This window comes from Gasterosteus aculeatus, chromosome 2 (assembly GCF_964276395.1).
Source record: "Gasterosteus aculeatus chromosome 2, fGasAcu3.hap1.1, whole genome shotgun sequence".
Lineage (NCBI taxonomy): Eukaryota > Metazoa > Chordata > Actinopteri > Perciformes > Gasterosteidae > Gasterosteus > Gasterosteus aculeatus.
In genome coordinates this window covers 23,336,019-23,350,445 of record NC_135689.1, presented here as the reverse complement: position 1 = coordinate 23,350,445, position 14,427 = coordinate 23,336,019, and the positions used below count along the sequence as shown (strand labels likewise).

The window sequence follows — 14,427 nt, the reverse complement described above, 5'->3', positions numbered from 1 at the left end:
CAATTAAATGGAGTCACTTTCTAAGGCCTTCTCTGTGTCTTTTACAGATAGAATTGAAAAAGCTTACGGCACCTGGGATTCCCAGGCGGTCTTCCATCCAAGTACTAACCAGGCCCTACTCTGCTTAGCTTCTGAGATCAGACGAGATCAGGCGGAGCCAGAGAGGTATGGCCGTAAGCAACTGTATGTCCTCTTCCTAATCTTTTAAAATGTGTCAAAGGTTTTGGAGTTTTGATAATGAAAAAGGAGTCACTTTCTAATGCCTTCTCGATTTCTTCCAGAGAGAGAAATGAAAAAGCTTACGGCACCTGGGATTCCCAGGCGGTCTTCCATCCAAGTACTAACCAGGCCCTACTCTGCTTAGCTTCTGAGATCAGACGAGATCAGGCAGAGCCAGAGAGGTATGGCCGTAAGCAACTGTATGTCCTCTACCTAATCTTTTAAAATGTGTCAAAGGTTTTGTAGTTTTGACAATTAAATGGAGTCACTTTCTAAGGCCTTCTCTGTGTCTTTTACAGATAGAATTGAAAAAGCTTACGGCACCTGGGATTCCCAGGCGGTCTTCCATCCAAGTACTAACCAGGCCCTACTCTGCTTAGCTTCTGAGATCAGACGAGATCAGGCGGAGCCAGAGAGGTATGGCCGTAAGCAACTGTATGTCCTCTTCCTAATCTTTTAAAATGTGTCAAAGGTTTTGGAGTTTTGATAATGAAAAAGGAGTCACTTTCTAATGCCTTCTCGATTTCTTCCAGAGAGAGAAATGAAAAAGCTTACGGCACCTGGGATTCCCAGGCGGTCTTCCATCCAAGTACTAACCAGGCCCTACTCTGCTTAGCTTCTGAGATCAGACGAGATCAGGCGGAGCCAGAGAGGTATGGCCGTAAGCAACTGTATGTCCTCTTCCTAATCTTTTAAAATGTGTCAAAGGTTTTGGAGTTTTGATAATGAAAAAGGATTCACTTTCTAATGCCTTCTCAATTTCTTCCAGAGAGAGAAATGAAAAAGCTTACGGCACCTGGGATTCCCAGGCGGTCTTCCATCCAAGTACTAACCAGGCCCTACTCTGCTTAGCTTCTGAGATCAGACGAGATCAGGCGGAGCCAGAGAGGTATGGCCGTAAGCAACTGTATGTCCTCTACCTAATCTTTTAAAATGTGTCAAAGGTTTTGTAGTTTTGACAATTAAATGGAGTCACTTTCTAAGGCCTTCTCTGTGTCTTTTACAGATAGAATTGAAAAAGCTTACGGCACCTGGGATTCCCAGGCGGTCTTCCATCCAAGTACTAACCAGGCCCTACTCTGCTTAGCTTCTGAGATCAGACGAGATCAGGCGGAGCCAGAGAGGTATGGCCGTAAGCAACTGTATGTCCTCTACCTAATCTTTTAAAATGTGTCAAAGGTTTTGTAGTTTTGACAATTAAATGGAGTCACTTTCTAAGGCCTTCTCTGTGTCTTTTACAGATAGAATTGAAAAAGCTTACGGCACCTGGGATTCCCAGGCGGTCTTCCATCCAAGTACTAACCAGGCCCTACTCTGCTTAGCTTCTGAGATCAGACGAGATCAGGCGGAGCCAGAGAGGTATGGCCGTAAGCAACTGTATGTCCTCTACCTAATCTTTTAAAATGTGTCAAAGGTTTTGGAGTTTTGATAATGAAAAAGGAGTCACTTTCTAATGCCTTCTCGATTTCTTCCAGAGAGAGAAATGAAAAAGCTTACGGCACCTGGGATTCCCAGGCGGTCTTCCATCCAAGTACTAACCAGGCCCTACTCTGCTTAGCTTCTGAGATCAGACGAGATCAGGCGGAGCCAGAGAGGTATGGCCGTAAGCAACTGTATGTCCTCTTCCTAATATTTTAAAATGTGTCAAAGGTTTTGGAGTTTTGATCATGAAAAAGGATTCACTTTCTAATGCCTTCTCAATTTCTTCCAGAGAGAGAAATGAAAAAGCTTACGGCACCTGGGATTCCCAGGCGGTCTTCCATCCAAGTACTAACCAGGCCCTACTCTGCTTAGCTTCTGAGATCAGACGAGATCAGGCGGAGCCAGAGAGGTATGGCCGTAAGCAACTGTATGTCCTCTTCCTAATCTTTTAAAACTTGTCAAAGGTTTTGTAGTTTTGACAATGAAATGGAGTCACTTTCTAAGGCCTTCTCTGTGTCTTTTACAGATAGAAATGAAAAAGCTTACGGCACCTGGGATTCCCAGGCGGTCTTCCATCCAAGTACTAACCAGGCCCTACTCTGCTTAGCTTCTGAGATCAGACGAGATCAGGCGGAGCCAGAGAGGTATGGCCGTAAGCAACTGTATGTCCTCTTCCTAATCTTTTAAAATGTGTCAAAGGTTTTGGAGTTTTGATAATGAAAAAGGAGTCACTTTCTAATGCCTTCTCGATTTCTTCCAGAGAGAGAAATGAAAAAGCTTACGGCACCTGGGATTCCCAGGCGGTCTTCCATCCAAGTACTAACCAGGCCCTACTCTGCTTAGCTTCTGAGATCAGACGAGATCAGGCAGAGCCAGAGAGGTATGGCCGTAAGCAACTGTATGTCCTCTACCTAATCTTTTAAAATGTGTCAAAGGTTTTGTAGTTTTGACAATTAAATGGAGTCACTTTCTAAGGCCTTCTCTGTGTCTTTTACAGATAGAATTGAAAAAGCTTACGGCACCTGGGATTCCCAGGCGGTCTTCCATCCAAGTACTAACCAGGCCCTACTCTGCTTAGCTTCTGAGATCAGACGAGATCAGGCGGAGCCAGAGAGGTATGGCCGTAAGCAACTGTATGTCCTCTTCCTAATCTTTTAAAATGTGTCAAAGGTTTTGGAGTTTTGATAATGAAAAAGGAGTCACTTTCTAATGCCTTCTCGATTTCTTCCAGAGAGAGAAATGAAAAAGCTTACGGCACCTGGGATTCCCAGGCGGTCTTCCATCCAAGTACTAACCAGGCCCTACTCTGCTTAGCTTCTGAGATCAGACGAGATCAGGCGGAGCCAGAGAGGTATGGCCGTAAGCAACTGTATGTCCTCTTCCTAATCTTTTAAAATGTGTCAAAGGTTTTGGAGTTTTGATAATGAAAAAGGATTCACTTTCTAATGCCTTCTCAATTTCTTCCAGAGAGAGAAATGAAAAAGCTTACGGCACCTGGGATTCCCAGGCGGTCTTCCATCCAAGTACTAACCAGGCCCTACTCTGCTTAGCTTCTGAGATCAGACGAGATCAGGCGGAGCCAGAGAGGTATGGCCGTAAGCAACTGTATGTCCTCTACCTAATCTTTTAAAATGTGTCAAAGGTTTTGTAGTTTTGACAATTAAATGGAGTCACTTTCTAAGGCCTTCTCTGTGTCTTTTACAGATAGAATTGAAAAAGCTTACGGCACCTGGGATTCCCAGGCGGTCTTCCATCCAAGTACTAACCAGGCCCTACTCTGCTTAGCTTCTGAGATCAGACGAGATCAGGCGGAGCCAGAGAGGTATGGCCGTAAGCAACTGTATGTCCTCTACCTAATCTTTTAAAATGTGTCAAAGGTTTTGGAGTTTTGATAATGAAAAAGGAGTCACTTTCTAATGCCTTCTCGATTTCTTCCAGAGAGAGAAATGAAAAAGCTTACGGCACCTGGGATTCCCAGGCGGTCTTCCATCCAAGTACTAACCAGGCCCTACTCTGCTTAGCTTCTGAGATCAGACGAGATCAGGCGGAGCCAGAGAGGTATGGCCGTAAGCAACTGTATGTCCTCTTCCTAATATTTTAAAATGTGTCAAAGGTTTTGGAGTTTCGATCATGAAAAAGGATTCACTTTCTAATGCCTTCTCAATTTCTTCCAGAGAGAGAAATGAAAAAGCTTACGGCACCTGGGATTCCCAGGCGGTCTTCCATCCAAGTACTAACCAGGCCCTACTCTGCTTAGCTTCTGAGATCAGATGAGATCAGGCGGAGCCAGAGAGGTATGGCCGTAAGCAACTGTATGTCCTCTTCCTAATCTTTTAAAACTTGTCAAAGGTTTTGTAGTTTTGACAATGAAATGGAGTCACTTTCTAAGGCCTTCTCTGTGTCTTTTACAGATAGAAATGAAAAAGCTTACGGCACCTGGGATTCCCAGGCGGTCTTCCATCCAAGTACTAATCAGGCCCTACTCTGCTTAGCTTCTGAGATCAGACAAGATCAGGCGGAGCCAGAGAGGTATGGCCGTAAGCAACTGTATGTCCTCTTCCTAATCTTTTAAAATGTGTCAAAGGTTTTGGAGTTTTGATAATGAAAAAGGAGTCACTTTCTAATGCCTTCTCGATTTCTTCCAGAGAGAGAAATGAAAAAGCTTACGGCACCTGGGATTCCCAGGCGGTCTTCCATCCAAGTACTAACCAGGCCCTACTCTGCTTAGCTTCTGAGATCAGACGAGATCAGGCGGAGCCAGAGAGGTATGGCCGTAAGCAACTGTATGTCCTCTTCCTAATATTTTAAAATGTGTCAAAGGTTTTGGAGTTTTGATCATGAAAAAGGATTCACTTTCTAATGCCTTCTCAATTTCTTCCAGAGAGAGAAATGAAAAAGCTTACGGCACCTGGGATTCCCAGGCGGTCTTCCATCCAAGTACTAACCAGGCCCTACTCTGCTTAGCTTCTGAGATCAGACGAGATCAGGCGGAGCCAGAGAGGTATGGCCGTAAGCAACTGTATGTCCTCTTCCTAATCTTTTAAAACTTGTCAAAGGTTTTGTAGTTTTGACAATGAAATGGAGTCACTTTCTAAGGCCTTCTCTGTGTCTTTTACAGATAGAAATGAAAAAGCTTACGGCACCTGGGATTCCCAGGCGGTCTTCCATCCAAGTACTAACCAGGCCCTACTCTGCTTAGCTTCTGAGATCAGACGAGATCAGGCGGAGCCAGAGAGGTATGGCCGTAAGCAACTGTATGTCCTCTTCCTAATCTTTTAAAATGTGTCAAAGGTTTTGGAGTTTTGATAATGAAAAAGGAGTCACTTTCTAATGCCTTCTCGATTTCTTCCAGAGAGAGAAATGAAAAAGCTTACGGCACCTGGGATTCCCAGGCGGTCTTCCATCCAAGTACTAACCAGGCCCTACTCTGCTTAGCTTCTGAGATCAGACGAGATCAGGCAGAGCCAGAGAGGTATGGCCGTAAGCAACTGTATGTCCTCTACCTAATCTTTTAAAATGTGTCAAAGGTTTTGTAGTTTTGACAATTAAATGGAGTCACTTTCTAAGGCCTTCTCTGTGTCTTTTACAAATAGAATTGAAAAAGCTTACGGCACCTGGGATTCCCAGGCGGTCTTCCATCCAAGTACTAACCAGGCCCTACTCTGCTTAGCTTCTGAGATCAGACGAGATCAGGCGGAGCCAGAGAGGTATGGCCGTAAGCAACTGTATGTCCTCTTCCTAATCTTTTAAAATGTGTCAAAGGTTTTGGAGTTTTGATAATGAAAAAGGAGTCACTTTCTAATGCCTTCTCGATTTCTTCCAGAGAGAGAAATGAAAAAGCTTACGGCACCTGGGATTCCCAGGCGGTCTTCCATCCAAGTACTAACCAGGCCCTACTCTGCTTAGCTTCTGAGATCAGACGAGATCAGGCGGAGCCAGAGAGGTATGGCCGTAAGCAACTGTATGTCCTCTTCCTAATCTTTTAAAATGTGTCAAAGGTTTTGGAGTTTTGATAATGAAAAAGGAGTCACTTTCTAATGCCTTCTCGATTTCTTCCAGAGAGAGAAATGAAAAAGCTTACGGCACCTGGGATTCCCAGGCGGTCTTCCATCCAAGTACTAACCAGGCCCTACTCTGCTTAGCTTCTGAGATCAGACGAGATCAGGCGGAGCCAGAGAGGTATGGCCGTAAGCAACTGTATGTCCTCTTCCTAATCTTTTAAAATGTGTCAAAGGTTTTGGAGTTTTGATAATGAAAAAGGATTCACTTTCTAATGCCTTCTCAATTTCTTCCAGAGAGAGAAATGAAAAAGCTTACGGCACCTGGGATTCCCAGGCGGTCTTCCATCCAAGTACTAACCAGGCCCTACTCTGCTTAGCTTCTGAGATCAGACGAGATCAGGCTGAGCCAGAGAGGTATGGCCGTAAGCAACTGTATGTCCTCTACCTAATCTTTTAAAATGTGTCAAAGGTTTTGTAGTTTTGACAATTAAATGGAGTCACTTTCTAAGGCCTTCTCTGTGTCTTTTACAGATAGAATTGAAAAAGCTTACGGCACCTGGGATTCCCAGGCGGTCTTCCATCCAAGTACTAACCAGGCCCTACTCTGCTTAGCTTCTGAGATCAGACGAGATCAGGCGGAGCCAGAGAGGTATGGCCGTAAGCAACTGTATGTCCTCTACCTAATCTTTTAAAATGTGTCAAAGGTTTTGGAGTTTTGATAATGAAAAAGGAGTCACTTTCTAATGCCTTCTCGATTTCTTCCAGAGAGAGAAATGAAAAAGCTTACGGCACCTGGGATTCCCAGGCGGTCTTCCATCCAAGTACTAACCAGGCCCTACTCTGCTTAGCTTCTGAGATCAGACGAGATCAGGCGGAGCCAGAGAGGTATGGCCGTAAGCAACTGTATGTCCTCTTCCTAATATTTTAAAATGTGTCAAAGGTTTTGGAGTTTCGATCATGAAAAAGGATTCACTTTCTAATGCCTTCTCGATTTCTTCCAGAGAGAGAAATGAAAAAGCTTACGGCACCTGGGATTCCCAGGCGGTCTTCCATCCAAGTACTAACCAGGCCCTACTCTGCTTAGCTTCTGAGATCAGACGAGATCAGGCGGAGCCAGAGAGGTATGGCCGTAAGCAACTGTATGTCCTCTTCCTAATCTTTTAAAATGTGTCAAAGGTTTTGGAGTTTTGATAATGAAAAAGGAGTCACTTTCTAATGCCTTCTCGATTTCTTCCAGAGAGAGAAATGAAAAAGCTTACGGCACCTGGGATTCCCAGGCGGTCTTCCATCCAAGTACTAACCAGGCCCTACTCTGCTTAGCTTCTGAGATCAGACGAGATCAGGCGGAGCCAGAGAGGTATGGCCGTAAGCAACTGTATGTCCTCTTCCTAATCTTTTAAAATGTGTCAAAGGTTTTGGAGTTTTGATAATGAAAAAGGAGTCACTTTCTAATGCCTTCTCGATTTCTTCCAGAGAGAGAAATGAAAAAGCTTACGGCACCTGGGATTCCCAGGCGGTCTTCCATCCAAGTACTAACCAGGCCCTACTCTGCTTAGCTTCTGAGATCAGACGAGATCAGGCGGAGCCAGAGAGGTATGGCCGTAAGCAACTGTATGTCCTCTTCCTAATCTTTTAAAATGTGTCAAAGGTTTTGGAGTTTTGATAATGAAAAAGGAGTCACTTTCTAATGCCTTCTCGATTTCTTCCAGAGAGAGAAATGAAAAAGCTTACGGCACCTGGGATTCCCAGGCGGTCTTCCATCCAAGTACTAACCAGGCCCTACTCTGCTTAGCTTCTGAGATCAGACGAGATCAGGCGGAGCCAGAGAGGTATGGCCGTAAGCAACTGTATGTCCTCTTCCTAATCTTTTAAAACTTGTCAAAGGTTTTGTAGTTTTGACAATGAAATGGAGTCACTTTCTAAGGCCTTCTCTGTGTCTTTTACAGATAGAAATGAAAAAGCTTACGGCACCTGGGATTCCCAGGCGGTCTTCCATCCAAGTACTAACCAGGCCCTACTCTGCTTAGCTTCTGAGATCAGACGAGATCAGGCGGAGCCAGAGAGGTATGGCCGTAAGCAACTGTATGTCCTCTTCCTAATCTTTTAAAATGTGTCAAAGGTTTTGGAGTTTTGATAATGAAAAAGGAGTCACTTTCTAATGCCTTCTCGATTTCTTCCAGAGAGAGAAATGAAAAAGCTTACGGCACCTGGGATTCCCAGGCGGTCTTCCATCCAAGTACTAACCAGGCCCTACTCTGCTTAGCTTCTGAGATCAGACGAGATCAGGCGGAGCCAGAGAGGTATGGCCGTAAGCAACTGTATGTCCTCTTCCTAATCTTTTAAAATGTGTCAAAGGTTTTGGAGTTTTGATAATGAAAAAGGAGTCACTTTCTAATGCCTTCTCGATTTCTTCCAGAGAGAGAAATGAAAAAGCTTACGGCACCTGGGATTCCCAGGCGGTCTTCCATCCAAGTACTAACCAGGCCCTACTCTGCTTAGCTTCTGAGATCAGACGAGATCAGGCGGAGCCAGAGAGGTATGGCCGTAAGCAACTGTATGTCCTCTTCCTAATCTTTTAAAACTTGTCAAAGGTTTTGTAGTTTTGACAATGAAATGGAGTCACTTTCTAAGGCCTTCTCTGTGTCTTTTACAGATAGAAATGAAAAAGCTTACGGCACCTGGGATTCCCAGGCGGTCTTCCATCCAAGTACTAACCAGGCCCTACTCTGCTTAGCTTCTGAGATCAGACGAGATCAGGCGGAGCCAGAGAGGTATGGCCGTAAGCAACTGTATGCCCTCTTCCTAATCTTTTAAAATGTGTCAAAGGTTTTGGAGTTTTGATAATGAAAAAGGAGTCACTTTCTAATGCCTTCTCGATTTCTTCCAGAGAGAGAAATGAAAAAGCTTACGGCACCTGGGATTCCCAGGCGGTCTTCCATCCAAGTACTAACCAGGCCCTACTCTGCTTAGCTTCTGAGATCAGACGAGATCAGGCGGAGCCAGAGAGGTATGGCCGTAAGCAACTGTATGTCCTCTTCCTAATCTTTTAAAATGTGTCAAAGGTTTTGGAGTTTTGATAATGAAAAAGGAGTCACTTTCTAATGCCTTCTCGATTTCTTCCAGAGAGAGAAATGAAAAAGCTTACGGCACCTGGGATTCCCAGGCGGTCTTCCATCCAAGTACTAACCAGGCCCTACTCTGCTTAGCTTCTGAGATCAGACGAGATCAGGCGGAGCCAGAGAGGTATGGCCGTAAGCAACTGTATGTCCTCTTCCTAATCTTTTAAAATGTGTCAAAGGTTTTGGAGTTTTGATAATGAAAAAGGATTCACTTTCTAATGCCTTCTCAATTTCTTCCAGAGAGAGAAATGAAAAAGCTTACGGCACCTGGGATTCCCAGGCGGTCTTCCATCCAAGTACTAACCAGGCCCTACTCTGCTTAGCTTCTGAGATCAGACGAGATCAGGCGGAGCCAGAGAGGTATGGCCGTAAGCAACTGTATGTCCTCTACCTAATCTTTTAAAATGTGTCAAAGGTTTTGTAGTTTTGACAATGAAATGGAGTCACTTTCTAAGGCCTTCTCTGTGTCTTTTACAGATAGAAATGAAAAAGCTTACGGCACCTGGGATTCCCAGGCGGTCTTCCATCCAAGTACTAACCAGGCCCTACTCTGCTTAGCTTCTGAGATCAGACGAGATCAGGCGGAGCCAGAGAGGTATGGCCGTAAGCAACTGTATGTCCTCTACCTAATCTTTTAAAATGTGTCAAAGGTTTTGGAGTTTTGATAATGAAAAAGGAGTCACTTTCTAATGCCTTCTCGATTTCTTCCAGAGAGAGAAATGAAAAAGCTTACGGCACCTGGGATTCCCAGGCGGTCTTCCATCCAAGTACTAACCAGGCCCTACTCTGCTTAGCTTCTGAGATCAGACGAGATCAGGCGGAGCCAGAGAGGTATGGCCGTAAGCAACTGTATGTCCTCTTCCTAATATTTTAAAATGTGTCAAAGGTTTTGGAGTTTTGATCATGAAAAAGGATTCACTTTCTAATGCCTTCTCAATTTCTTCCAGAGAGAGAAATGAAAAAGCTTACGGCACCTGGGATTCCCAGGCGGTCTTCCATCCAAGTACTAACCAGGCCCTACTCTGCTTAGCTTCTGAGATCAGACGAGATCAGGCGGAGCCAGAGAGGTATGGCCGTAAGCAACTGTATGTCCTCTTCCTAATCTTTTAAAACTTGTCAAAGGTTTTGTAGTTTTGACAATGAAATGGAGTCACTTTCTAAGGCCTTCTCTGTGTCTTTTACAGATAGAAATGAAAAAGCTTACGGCACCTGGGATTCCCAGGCGGTCTTCCATCCAAGTACTAACCAGGCCCTACTCTGCTTAGCTTCTGAGATCAGACGAGATCAGGCGGAGCCAGAGAGGTATGGCCGTAAGCAACTGTATGTCCTCTTCCTAATCTTTTAAAATGTGTCAAAGGTTTTGGAGTTTTGATAATGAAAAAGGAGTCACTTTCTAATGCCTTCTCGATTTCTTCCAGAGAGAGAAATGAAAAAGCTTACGGCACCTGGGATTCCCAGGCGGTCTTCCATCCAAGTACTAACCAGGCCCTACTCTGCTTAGCTTCTGAGATCAGACGAGATCAGGCAGAGCCAGAGAGGTATGGCCGTAAGCAACTGTATGTCCTCTACCTAATCTTTTAAAATGTGTCAAAGGTTTTGTAGTTTTGACAATTAAATGGAGTCACTTTCTAAGGCCTTCTCTGTGTCTTTTACAGATAGAATTGAAAAAGCTTACGGCACCTGGGATTCCCAGGCGGTCTTCCATCCAAGTACTAACCAGGCCCTACTCTGCTTAGCTTCTGAGATCAGACGAGATCAGGCGGAGCCAGAGAGGTATGGCCGTAAGCAACTGTATGTCCTCTTCCTAATCTTTTAAAATGTGTCAAAGGTTTTGGAGTTTTGATAATGAAAAAGGAGTCACTTTCTAATGCCTTCTCGATTTCTTCCAGAGAGAGAAATGAAAAAGCTTACGGCACCTGGGATTCCCAGGCGGTCTTCCATCCAAGTACTAACCAGGCCCTACTCTGCTTAGCTTCTGAGATCAGACGAGATCAGGCGGAGCCAGAGAGGTATGGCCGTAAGCAACTGTATGTCCTCTTCCTAATCTTTTAAAATGTGTCAAAGGTTTTGGAGTTTTGATAATGAAAAAGGATTCACTTTCTAATGCCTTCTCAATTTCTTCCAGAGAGAGAAATGAAAAAGCTTACGGCACCTGGGATTCCCAGGCGGTCTTCCATCCAAGTACTAACCAGGCCCTACTCTGCTTAGCTTCTGAGATCAGACGAGATCAGGCGGAGCCAGAGAGGTATGGCCGTAAGCAACTGTATGTCCTCTACCTAATCTTTTAAAATGTGTCAAAGGTTTTGTAGTTTTGACAATTAAATGGAGTCACTTTCTAAGGCCTTCTCTGTGTCTTTTACAGATAGAATTGAAAAAGCTTACGGCACCTGGGATTCCCAGGCGGTCTTCCATCCAAGTACTAACCAGGCCCTACTCTGCTTAGCTTCTGAGATCAGACGAGATCAGGCGGAGCCAGAGAGGTATGGCCGTAAGCAACTGTATGTCCTCTACCTAATCTTTTAAAATGTGTCAAAGGTTTTGGAGTTTTGATAATGAAAAAGGAGTCACTTTCTAATGCCTTCTCGATTTCTTCCAGAGAGAGAAATGAAAAAGCTTACGGCACCTGGGATTCCCAGGCGGTCTTCCATCCAAGTACTAACCAGGCCCTACTCTGCTTAGCTTCTGAGATCAGACGAGATCAGGCGGAGCCAGAGAGGTATGGCCGTAAGCAACTGTATGTCCTCTTCCTAATATTTTAAAATGTGTCAAAGGTTTTGGAGTTTCGATCATGAAAAAGGATTCACTTTCTAATGCCTTCTCAATTTCTTCCAGAGAGAGAAATGAAAAAGCTTACGGCACCTGGGATTCCCAGGCGGTCTTCCATCCAAGTACTAACCAGGCCCTACTCTGCTTAGCTTCTGAGATCAGATGAGATCAGGCGGAGCCAGAGAGGTATGGCCGTAAGCAACTGTATGTCCTCTTCCTAATCTTTTAAAATGTGTCAAAGGTTTTGTAGTTTTGACAATTAAATGGAGTCACTTTCTAAGGCCTTCTCTGTGTCTTTTACAGATAGAATTGAAAAAGCTTACGGCACCTGGGATTCCCAGGCGGTCTTCCATCCAAGTACTAACCAGGCCCTACTCTGCTTAGCTTCTGAGATCAGACGAGATCAGGCGGAGCCAGAGAGGTATGGCCGTAAGCAACTGTATGTCCTCTACCTAATCTTTTAAAATGTGTCAAAGGTTTTGGAGTTTTGATAATGAAAAAGGAGTCACTTTCTAATGCCTTCTCGATTTCTTCCAGAGAGAGAAATGAAAAAGCTTACGGCACCTGGGATTCCCAGGCGGTCTTCCATCCAAGTACTAACCAGGCCCTACTCTGCTTAGCTTCTGAGATCAGACGAGATCAGGCGGAGCCAGAGAGGTATGGCCGTAAGCAACTGTATGTCCTCTTCCTAATATTTTAAAATGTGTCAAAGGTTTTGGAGTTTTGATCATGAAAAAGGATTCACTTTCTAATGCCTTCTCAATTTCTTCCAGAGAGAGAAATGAAAAAGCTTACGGCACCTGGGATTCCCAGGCGGTCTTCCATCCAAGTACTAACCAGGCCCTACTCTGCTTAGCTTCTGAGATCAGACGAGATCAGGCGGAGCCAGAGAGGTATGGCCGTAAGCAACTGTATGTCCTCTTCCTAATCTTTTAAAACTTGTCAAAGGTTTTGTAGTTTTGACAATGAAATGGAGTCACTTTCTAAGGCCTTCTCTGTGTCTTTTACAGATAGAAATGAAAAAGCTTACGGCACCTGGGATTCCCAGGCGGTCTTCCATCCAAGTACTAACCAGGCCCTACTCTGCTTAGCTTCTGAGATCAGACGAGATCAGGCGGAGCCAGAGAGGTATGGCCGTAAGCAACTGTATGTCCTCTTCCTAATCTTTTAAAATGTGTCAAAGGTTTTGGAGTTTTGATAATGAAAAAGGAGTCACTTTCTAATGCCTTCTCGATTTCTTCCAGAGAGAGAAATGAAAAAGCTTACGGCACCTGGGATTCCCAGGCGGTCTTCCATCCAAGTACTAACCAGGCCCTACTCTGCTTAGCTTCTGAGATCAGACGAGATCAGGCAGAGCCAGAGAGGTATGGCCGTAAGCAACTGTATGTCCTCTACCTAATCTTTTAAAATGTGTCAAAGGTTTTGTAGTTTTGACAATTAAATGGAGTCACTTTCTAAGGCCTTCTCTGTGTCTTTTACAGATAGAATTGAAAAAGCTTACGGCACCTGGGATTCCCAGGCGGTCTTCCATCCAAGTACTAACCAGGCCCTACTCTGCTTAGCTTCTGAGATCAGACGAGATCAGGCGGAGCCAGAGAGGTATGGCCGTAAGCAACTGTATGTCCTCTTCCTAATCTTTTAAAATGTGTCAAAGGTTTTGGAGTTTTGATAATGAAAAAGGAGTCACTTTCTAATGCCTTCTCGATTTCTTCCAGAGAGAGAAATGAAAAAGCTTACGGCACCTGGGATTCCCAGGCGGTCTTCCATCCAAGTACTAACCAGGCCCTACTCTGCTTAGCTTCTGAGATCAGACGAGATCAGGCGGAGCCAGAGAGGTATGGCCGTAAGCAACTGTATGTCCTCTTCCTAATCTTTTAAAATGTGTCAAAGGTTTTGGAGTTTTGATAATGAAAAAGGAGTCACTTTCTAATGCCTTCTCGATTTCTTCCAGAGAGAGAAATGAAAAAGCTTACGGCACCTGGGATTCCCAGGCGGTCTTCCATCCAAGTACTAACCAGGCCCTACTCTGCTTAGCTTCTGAGATCAGACGAGATCAGGCGGAGCCAGAGAGGTATGGCCGTAAGCAACTGTATGTCCTCTTCCTAATCTTTTAAAATGTGTCAAAGGTTTTGGAGTTTTGATAATGAAAAAGGATTCACTTTCTAATGCCTTCTCAATTTCTTCCAGAGAGAGAAATGAAAAAGCTTACGGCACCTGGGATTCCCAGGCGGTCTTCCATCCAAGTACTAACCAGGCCCTACTCTGCTTAGCTTCTGAGATCAGACGAGATCAGGCGGAGCCAGAGAGGTATGGCCGTAAGCAACTGTATGTCCTCTACCTAATCTTTTAAAATGTGTCAAAGGTTTTGTAGTTTTGACAATTAAATGGAGTCACTTTCTAAGGCCTTCTCTGTGTCTTTTACAGATAGAATTGAAAAAGCTTACGGCACCTGGGATTCCCAGGCGGTCTTCCATCCAAGTACTAACCAGGCCCTACTCTGCTTAGCTTCTGAGATCAGACGAGATCAGGCGGAGCCAGAGAGGTATGGCCGTAAGCAACTGTATGTCCTCTACCTAATCTTTTAAAATGTGTCAAAGGTTTTGGAGTTTTGATAATGAAAAAGGAGTCACTTTCTAATGCCTTCTCGATTTCTTCCAGAGAGAGAAATGAAAAAGCTTACGGCACCTGGGATTCCCAGGCGGTCTTCCATCCAAGTACTAACCAGGCCCTACTCTGCTTAGCTTCTGAGATCAGACGAGATCAGGCGGAGCCAGAGAGGTATGGCCGTAAGCAACTGTATGTCCTCTTCCTAATATTTTAAAATGTGTCAAAGGTTTTGGAGTTTCGATCATGAAAAAGGATTCACTTTCTAATGCCTTCTCAATTTCTTCCAGAGAGAG

General features: G+C 44.5%; 61 non-coding genes across 61 annotated transcripts; all 61 read right to left on the bottom strand.

Annotated features, from left to right (window-relative positions):
* Positions 1 to 60: 60 nt before the first annotated feature.
* Positions 61 to 179, bottom strand: LOC144403318 (5S ribosomal RNA). The gene has a single exon (XR_013465256.1). It is a non-coding gene; the product is annotated as a 5S ribosomal RNA (ribosomal RNA).
* Positions 180 to 296: 117 nt separating this feature from the next.
* On the bottom strand, positions 297 to 415 carry LOC144397358 (5S ribosomal RNA). The gene has a single exon (XR_013459504.1). It is a non-coding gene; the product is annotated as a 5S ribosomal RNA (ribosomal RNA).
* Positions 416 to 531: 116 nt separating this feature from the next.
* LOC144403317 (5S ribosomal RNA) lies at positions 532 to 650 on the bottom strand. Its single transcript, XR_013465255.1, has one exon. It is a non-coding gene; the product is annotated as a 5S ribosomal RNA (ribosomal RNA).
* A 117-nt stretch (positions 651 to 767) lies between these two features.
* On the bottom strand, positions 768 to 886 carry LOC144403316 (5S ribosomal RNA). The gene has a single exon (XR_013465254.1). It is a non-coding gene; the product is annotated as a 5S ribosomal RNA (ribosomal RNA).
* A 117-nt stretch (positions 887 to 1,003) lies between these two features.
* On the bottom strand, positions 1,004 to 1,122 carry LOC144403315 (5S ribosomal RNA). The gene has a single exon (XR_013465253.1). It is a non-coding gene; the product is annotated as a 5S ribosomal RNA (ribosomal RNA).
* Positions 1,123 to 1,238: 116 nt separating this feature from the next.
* Positions 1,239 to 1,357, bottom strand: LOC144403314 (5S ribosomal RNA). Its single transcript, XR_013465252.1, has one exon. It is a non-coding gene; the product is annotated as a 5S ribosomal RNA (ribosomal RNA).
* Positions 1,358 to 1,473: 116 nt separating this feature from the next.
* On the bottom strand, positions 1,474 to 1,592 carry LOC144403313 (5S ribosomal RNA). Its single transcript, XR_013465251.1, has one exon. It is a non-coding gene; the product is annotated as a 5S ribosomal RNA (ribosomal RNA).
* Positions 1,593 to 1,709: 117 nt separating this feature from the next.
* On the bottom strand, positions 1,710 to 1,828 carry LOC144403312 (5S ribosomal RNA). Its single transcript, XR_013465250.1, has one exon. It is a non-coding gene; the product is annotated as a 5S ribosomal RNA (ribosomal RNA).
* A 117-nt stretch (positions 1,829 to 1,945) lies between these two features.
* LOC144403311 (5S ribosomal RNA) lies at positions 1,946 to 2,064 on the bottom strand. Its single transcript, XR_013465249.1, has one exon. It is a non-coding gene; the product is annotated as a 5S ribosomal RNA (ribosomal RNA).
* Positions 2,065 to 2,180: 116 nt separating this feature from the next.
* Positions 2,181 to 2,299, bottom strand: LOC144403309 (5S ribosomal RNA). The gene has a single exon (XR_013465247.1). It is a non-coding gene; the product is annotated as a 5S ribosomal RNA (ribosomal RNA).
* Positions 2,300 to 2,416: 117 nt separating this feature from the next.
* On the bottom strand, positions 2,417 to 2,535 carry LOC144397357 (5S ribosomal RNA). The gene has a single exon (XR_013459503.1). It is a non-coding gene; the product is annotated as a 5S ribosomal RNA (ribosomal RNA).
* Positions 2,536 to 2,651: 116 nt separating this feature from the next.
* On the bottom strand, positions 2,652 to 2,770 carry LOC144403308 (5S ribosomal RNA). Its single transcript, XR_013465246.1, has one exon. It is a non-coding gene; the product is annotated as a 5S ribosomal RNA (ribosomal RNA).
* A 117-nt stretch (positions 2,771 to 2,887) lies between these two features.
* Positions 2,888 to 3,006, bottom strand: LOC144403307 (5S ribosomal RNA). The gene has a single exon (XR_013465245.1). It is a non-coding gene; the product is annotated as a 5S ribosomal RNA (ribosomal RNA).
* Positions 3,007 to 3,123: 117 nt separating this feature from the next.
* On the bottom strand, positions 3,124 to 3,242 carry LOC144403306 (5S ribosomal RNA). Its single transcript, XR_013465244.1, has one exon. It is a non-coding gene; the product is annotated as a 5S ribosomal RNA (ribosomal RNA).
* A 116-nt stretch (positions 3,243 to 3,358) lies between these two features.
* LOC144403305 (5S ribosomal RNA) lies at positions 3,359 to 3,477 on the bottom strand. The gene has a single exon (XR_013465243.1). It is a non-coding gene; the product is annotated as a 5S ribosomal RNA (ribosomal RNA).
* Positions 3,478 to 3,594: 117 nt separating this feature from the next.
* On the bottom strand, positions 3,595 to 3,713 carry LOC144403304 (5S ribosomal RNA). The gene has a single exon (XR_013465242.1). It is a non-coding gene; the product is annotated as a 5S ribosomal RNA (ribosomal RNA).
* A 117-nt stretch (positions 3,714 to 3,830) lies between these two features.
* LOC144404138 (5S ribosomal RNA) lies at positions 3,831 to 3,949 on the bottom strand. Its single transcript, XR_013466078.1, has one exon. It is a non-coding gene; the product is annotated as a 5S ribosomal RNA (ribosomal RNA).
* Positions 3,950 to 4,065: 116 nt separating this feature from the next.
* On the bottom strand, positions 4,066 to 4,184 carry LOC144398859 (5S ribosomal RNA). Its single transcript, XR_013461006.1, has one exon. It is a non-coding gene; the product is annotated as a 5S ribosomal RNA (ribosomal RNA).
* Positions 4,185 to 4,301: 117 nt separating this feature from the next.
* LOC144403303 (5S ribosomal RNA) lies at positions 4,302 to 4,420 on the bottom strand. The gene has a single exon (XR_013465241.1). It is a non-coding gene; the product is annotated as a 5S ribosomal RNA (ribosomal RNA).
* A 117-nt stretch (positions 4,421 to 4,537) lies between these two features.
* Positions 4,538 to 4,656, bottom strand: LOC144403302 (5S ribosomal RNA). The gene has a single exon (XR_013465240.1). It is a non-coding gene; the product is annotated as a 5S ribosomal RNA (ribosomal RNA).
* Positions 4,657 to 4,772: 116 nt separating this feature from the next.
* Positions 4,773 to 4,891, bottom strand: LOC144403301 (5S ribosomal RNA). The gene has a single exon (XR_013465239.1). It is a non-coding gene; the product is annotated as a 5S ribosomal RNA (ribosomal RNA).
* Positions 4,892 to 5,008: 117 nt separating this feature from the next.
* On the bottom strand, positions 5,009 to 5,127 carry LOC144397356 (5S ribosomal RNA). The gene has a single exon (XR_013459502.1). It is a non-coding gene; the product is annotated as a 5S ribosomal RNA (ribosomal RNA).
* Positions 5,128 to 5,243: 116 nt separating this feature from the next.
* LOC144403300 (5S ribosomal RNA) lies at positions 5,244 to 5,362 on the bottom strand. Its single transcript, XR_013465238.1, has one exon. It is a non-coding gene; the product is annotated as a 5S ribosomal RNA (ribosomal RNA).
* A 117-nt stretch (positions 5,363 to 5,479) lies between these two features.
* LOC144403298 (5S ribosomal RNA) lies at positions 5,480 to 5,598 on the bottom strand. Its single transcript, XR_013465236.1, has one exon. It is a non-coding gene; the product is annotated as a 5S ribosomal RNA (ribosomal RNA).
* Positions 5,599 to 5,715: 117 nt separating this feature from the next.
* Positions 5,716 to 5,834, bottom strand: LOC144403297 (5S ribosomal RNA). Its single transcript, XR_013465235.1, has one exon. It is a non-coding gene; the product is annotated as a 5S ribosomal RNA (ribosomal RNA).
* Positions 5,835 to 5,951: 117 nt separating this feature from the next.
* On the bottom strand, positions 5,952 to 6,070 carry LOC144398535 (5S ribosomal RNA). The gene has a single exon (XR_013460682.1). It is a non-coding gene; the product is annotated as a 5S ribosomal RNA (ribosomal RNA).
* Positions 6,071 to 6,186: 116 nt separating this feature from the next.
* LOC144403296 (5S ribosomal RNA) lies at positions 6,187 to 6,305 on the bottom strand. The gene has a single exon (XR_013465234.1). It is a non-coding gene; the product is annotated as a 5S ribosomal RNA (ribosomal RNA).
* Positions 6,306 to 6,422: 117 nt separating this feature from the next.
* On the bottom strand, positions 6,423 to 6,541 carry LOC144403295 (5S ribosomal RNA). The gene has a single exon (XR_013465233.1). It is a non-coding gene; the product is annotated as a 5S ribosomal RNA (ribosomal RNA).
* A 117-nt stretch (positions 6,542 to 6,658) lies between these two features.
* Positions 6,659 to 6,777, bottom strand: LOC144403294 (5S ribosomal RNA). Its single transcript, XR_013465232.1, has one exon. It is a non-coding gene; the product is annotated as a 5S ribosomal RNA (ribosomal RNA).
* Positions 6,778 to 6,894: 117 nt separating this feature from the next.
* Positions 6,895 to 7,013, bottom strand: LOC144403293 (5S ribosomal RNA). Its single transcript, XR_013465231.1, has one exon. It is a non-coding gene; the product is annotated as a 5S ribosomal RNA (ribosomal RNA).
* Positions 7,014 to 7,130: 117 nt separating this feature from the next.
* On the bottom strand, positions 7,131 to 7,249 carry LOC144403292 (5S ribosomal RNA). Its single transcript, XR_013465230.1, has one exon. It is a non-coding gene; the product is annotated as a 5S ribosomal RNA (ribosomal RNA).
* Positions 7,250 to 7,366: 117 nt separating this feature from the next.
* Positions 7,367 to 7,485, bottom strand: LOC144403291 (5S ribosomal RNA). The gene has a single exon (XR_013465229.1). It is a non-coding gene; the product is annotated as a 5S ribosomal RNA (ribosomal RNA).
* A 116-nt stretch (positions 7,486 to 7,601) lies between these two features.
* LOC144403290 (5S ribosomal RNA) lies at positions 7,602 to 7,720 on the bottom strand. Its single transcript, XR_013465228.1, has one exon. It is a non-coding gene; the product is annotated as a 5S ribosomal RNA (ribosomal RNA).
* Positions 7,721 to 7,837: 117 nt separating this feature from the next.
* Positions 7,838 to 7,956, bottom strand: LOC144403289 (5S ribosomal RNA). The gene has a single exon (XR_013465227.1). It is a non-coding gene; the product is annotated as a 5S ribosomal RNA (ribosomal RNA).
* A 117-nt stretch (positions 7,957 to 8,073) lies between these two features.
* On the bottom strand, positions 8,074 to 8,192 carry LOC144403287 (5S ribosomal RNA). Its single transcript, XR_013465225.1, has one exon. It is a non-coding gene; the product is annotated as a 5S ribosomal RNA (ribosomal RNA).
* Positions 8,193 to 8,308: 116 nt separating this feature from the next.
* LOC144403286 (5S ribosomal RNA) lies at positions 8,309 to 8,427 on the bottom strand. Its single transcript, XR_013465224.1, has one exon. It is a non-coding gene; the product is annotated as a 5S ribosomal RNA (ribosomal RNA).
* Positions 8,428 to 8,544: 117 nt separating this feature from the next.
* Positions 8,545 to 8,663, bottom strand: LOC144403285 (5S ribosomal RNA). The gene has a single exon (XR_013465223.1). It is a non-coding gene; the product is annotated as a 5S ribosomal RNA (ribosomal RNA).
* Positions 8,664 to 8,780: 117 nt separating this feature from the next.
* LOC144403284 (5S ribosomal RNA) lies at positions 8,781 to 8,899 on the bottom strand. Its single transcript, XR_013465222.1, has one exon. It is a non-coding gene; the product is annotated as a 5S ribosomal RNA (ribosomal RNA).
* Positions 8,900 to 9,016: 117 nt separating this feature from the next.
* On the bottom strand, positions 9,017 to 9,135 carry LOC144403283 (5S ribosomal RNA). The gene has a single exon (XR_013465221.1). It is a non-coding gene; the product is annotated as a 5S ribosomal RNA (ribosomal RNA).
* A 116-nt stretch (positions 9,136 to 9,251) lies between these two features.
* Positions 9,252 to 9,370, bottom strand: LOC144403282 (5S ribosomal RNA). The gene has a single exon (XR_013465220.1). It is a non-coding gene; the product is annotated as a 5S ribosomal RNA (ribosomal RNA).
* Positions 9,371 to 9,487: 117 nt separating this feature from the next.
* LOC144403281 (5S ribosomal RNA) lies at positions 9,488 to 9,606 on the bottom strand. Its single transcript, XR_013465219.1, has one exon. It is a non-coding gene; the product is annotated as a 5S ribosomal RNA (ribosomal RNA).
* Positions 9,607 to 9,723: 117 nt separating this feature from the next.
* LOC144403280 (5S ribosomal RNA) lies at positions 9,724 to 9,842 on the bottom strand. The gene has a single exon (XR_013465218.1). It is a non-coding gene; the product is annotated as a 5S ribosomal RNA (ribosomal RNA).
* A 116-nt stretch (positions 9,843 to 9,958) lies between these two features.
* On the bottom strand, positions 9,959 to 10,077 carry LOC144403279 (5S ribosomal RNA). Its single transcript, XR_013465217.1, has one exon. It is a non-coding gene; the product is annotated as a 5S ribosomal RNA (ribosomal RNA).
* Positions 10,078 to 10,194: 117 nt separating this feature from the next.
* LOC144397354 (5S ribosomal RNA) lies at positions 10,195 to 10,313 on the bottom strand. The gene has a single exon (XR_013459500.1). It is a non-coding gene; the product is annotated as a 5S ribosomal RNA (ribosomal RNA).
* Positions 10,314 to 10,429: 116 nt separating this feature from the next.
* On the bottom strand, positions 10,430 to 10,548 carry LOC144403278 (5S ribosomal RNA). The gene has a single exon (XR_013465216.1). It is a non-coding gene; the product is annotated as a 5S ribosomal RNA (ribosomal RNA).
* A 117-nt stretch (positions 10,549 to 10,665) lies between these two features.
* LOC144403276 (5S ribosomal RNA) lies at positions 10,666 to 10,784 on the bottom strand. Its single transcript, XR_013465214.1, has one exon. It is a non-coding gene; the product is annotated as a 5S ribosomal RNA (ribosomal RNA).
* A 117-nt stretch (positions 10,785 to 10,901) lies between these two features.
* LOC144403275 (5S ribosomal RNA) lies at positions 10,902 to 11,020 on the bottom strand. Its single transcript, XR_013465213.1, has one exon. It is a non-coding gene; the product is annotated as a 5S ribosomal RNA (ribosomal RNA).
* Positions 11,021 to 11,136: 116 nt separating this feature from the next.
* Positions 11,137 to 11,255, bottom strand: LOC144403274 (5S ribosomal RNA). The gene has a single exon (XR_013465212.1). It is a non-coding gene; the product is annotated as a 5S ribosomal RNA (ribosomal RNA).
* A 117-nt stretch (positions 11,256 to 11,372) lies between these two features.
* Positions 11,373 to 11,491, bottom strand: LOC144403273 (5S ribosomal RNA). Its single transcript, XR_013465211.1, has one exon. It is a non-coding gene; the product is annotated as a 5S ribosomal RNA (ribosomal RNA).
* Positions 11,492 to 11,608: 117 nt separating this feature from the next.
* LOC144404027 (5S ribosomal RNA) lies at positions 11,609 to 11,727 on the bottom strand. The gene has a single exon (XR_013465967.1). It is a non-coding gene; the product is annotated as a 5S ribosomal RNA (ribosomal RNA).
* A 116-nt stretch (positions 11,728 to 11,843) lies between these two features.
* Positions 11,844 to 11,962, bottom strand: LOC144403272 (5S ribosomal RNA). Its single transcript, XR_013465210.1, has one exon. It is a non-coding gene; the product is annotated as a 5S ribosomal RNA (ribosomal RNA).
* Positions 11,963 to 12,079: 117 nt separating this feature from the next.
* On the bottom strand, positions 12,080 to 12,198 carry LOC144403271 (5S ribosomal RNA). Its single transcript, XR_013465209.1, has one exon. It is a non-coding gene; the product is annotated as a 5S ribosomal RNA (ribosomal RNA).
* Positions 12,199 to 12,315: 117 nt separating this feature from the next.
* Positions 12,316 to 12,434, bottom strand: LOC144403270 (5S ribosomal RNA). Its single transcript, XR_013465208.1, has one exon. It is a non-coding gene; the product is annotated as a 5S ribosomal RNA (ribosomal RNA).
* Positions 12,435 to 12,550: 116 nt separating this feature from the next.
* Positions 12,551 to 12,669, bottom strand: LOC144403269 (5S ribosomal RNA). The gene has a single exon (XR_013465207.1). It is a non-coding gene; the product is annotated as a 5S ribosomal RNA (ribosomal RNA).
* A 117-nt stretch (positions 12,670 to 12,786) lies between these two features.
* Positions 12,787 to 12,905, bottom strand: LOC144397353 (5S ribosomal RNA). Its single transcript, XR_013459499.1, has one exon. It is a non-coding gene; the product is annotated as a 5S ribosomal RNA (ribosomal RNA).
* A 116-nt stretch (positions 12,906 to 13,021) lies between these two features.
* Positions 13,022 to 13,140, bottom strand: LOC144403268 (5S ribosomal RNA). Its single transcript, XR_013465206.1, has one exon. It is a non-coding gene; the product is annotated as a 5S ribosomal RNA (ribosomal RNA).
* Positions 13,141 to 13,257: 117 nt separating this feature from the next.
* LOC144403267 (5S ribosomal RNA) lies at positions 13,258 to 13,376 on the bottom strand. The gene has a single exon (XR_013465205.1). It is a non-coding gene; the product is annotated as a 5S ribosomal RNA (ribosomal RNA).
* Positions 13,377 to 13,493: 117 nt separating this feature from the next.
* On the bottom strand, positions 13,494 to 13,612 carry LOC144403265 (5S ribosomal RNA). The gene has a single exon (XR_013465203.1). It is a non-coding gene; the product is annotated as a 5S ribosomal RNA (ribosomal RNA).
* Positions 13,613 to 13,729: 117 nt separating this feature from the next.
* LOC144403264 (5S ribosomal RNA) lies at positions 13,730 to 13,848 on the bottom strand. Its single transcript, XR_013465202.1, has one exon. It is a non-coding gene; the product is annotated as a 5S ribosomal RNA (ribosomal RNA).
* A 116-nt stretch (positions 13,849 to 13,964) lies between these two features.
* LOC144403263 (5S ribosomal RNA) lies at positions 13,965 to 14,083 on the bottom strand. Its single transcript, XR_013465201.1, has one exon. It is a non-coding gene; the product is annotated as a 5S ribosomal RNA (ribosomal RNA).
* Positions 14,084 to 14,200: 117 nt separating this feature from the next.
* On the bottom strand, positions 14,201 to 14,319 carry LOC144403262 (5S ribosomal RNA). Its single transcript, XR_013465200.1, has one exon. It is a non-coding gene; the product is annotated as a 5S ribosomal RNA (ribosomal RNA).
* Between the last annotated feature and the right edge of the window lie 108 nt (positions 14,320 to 14,427).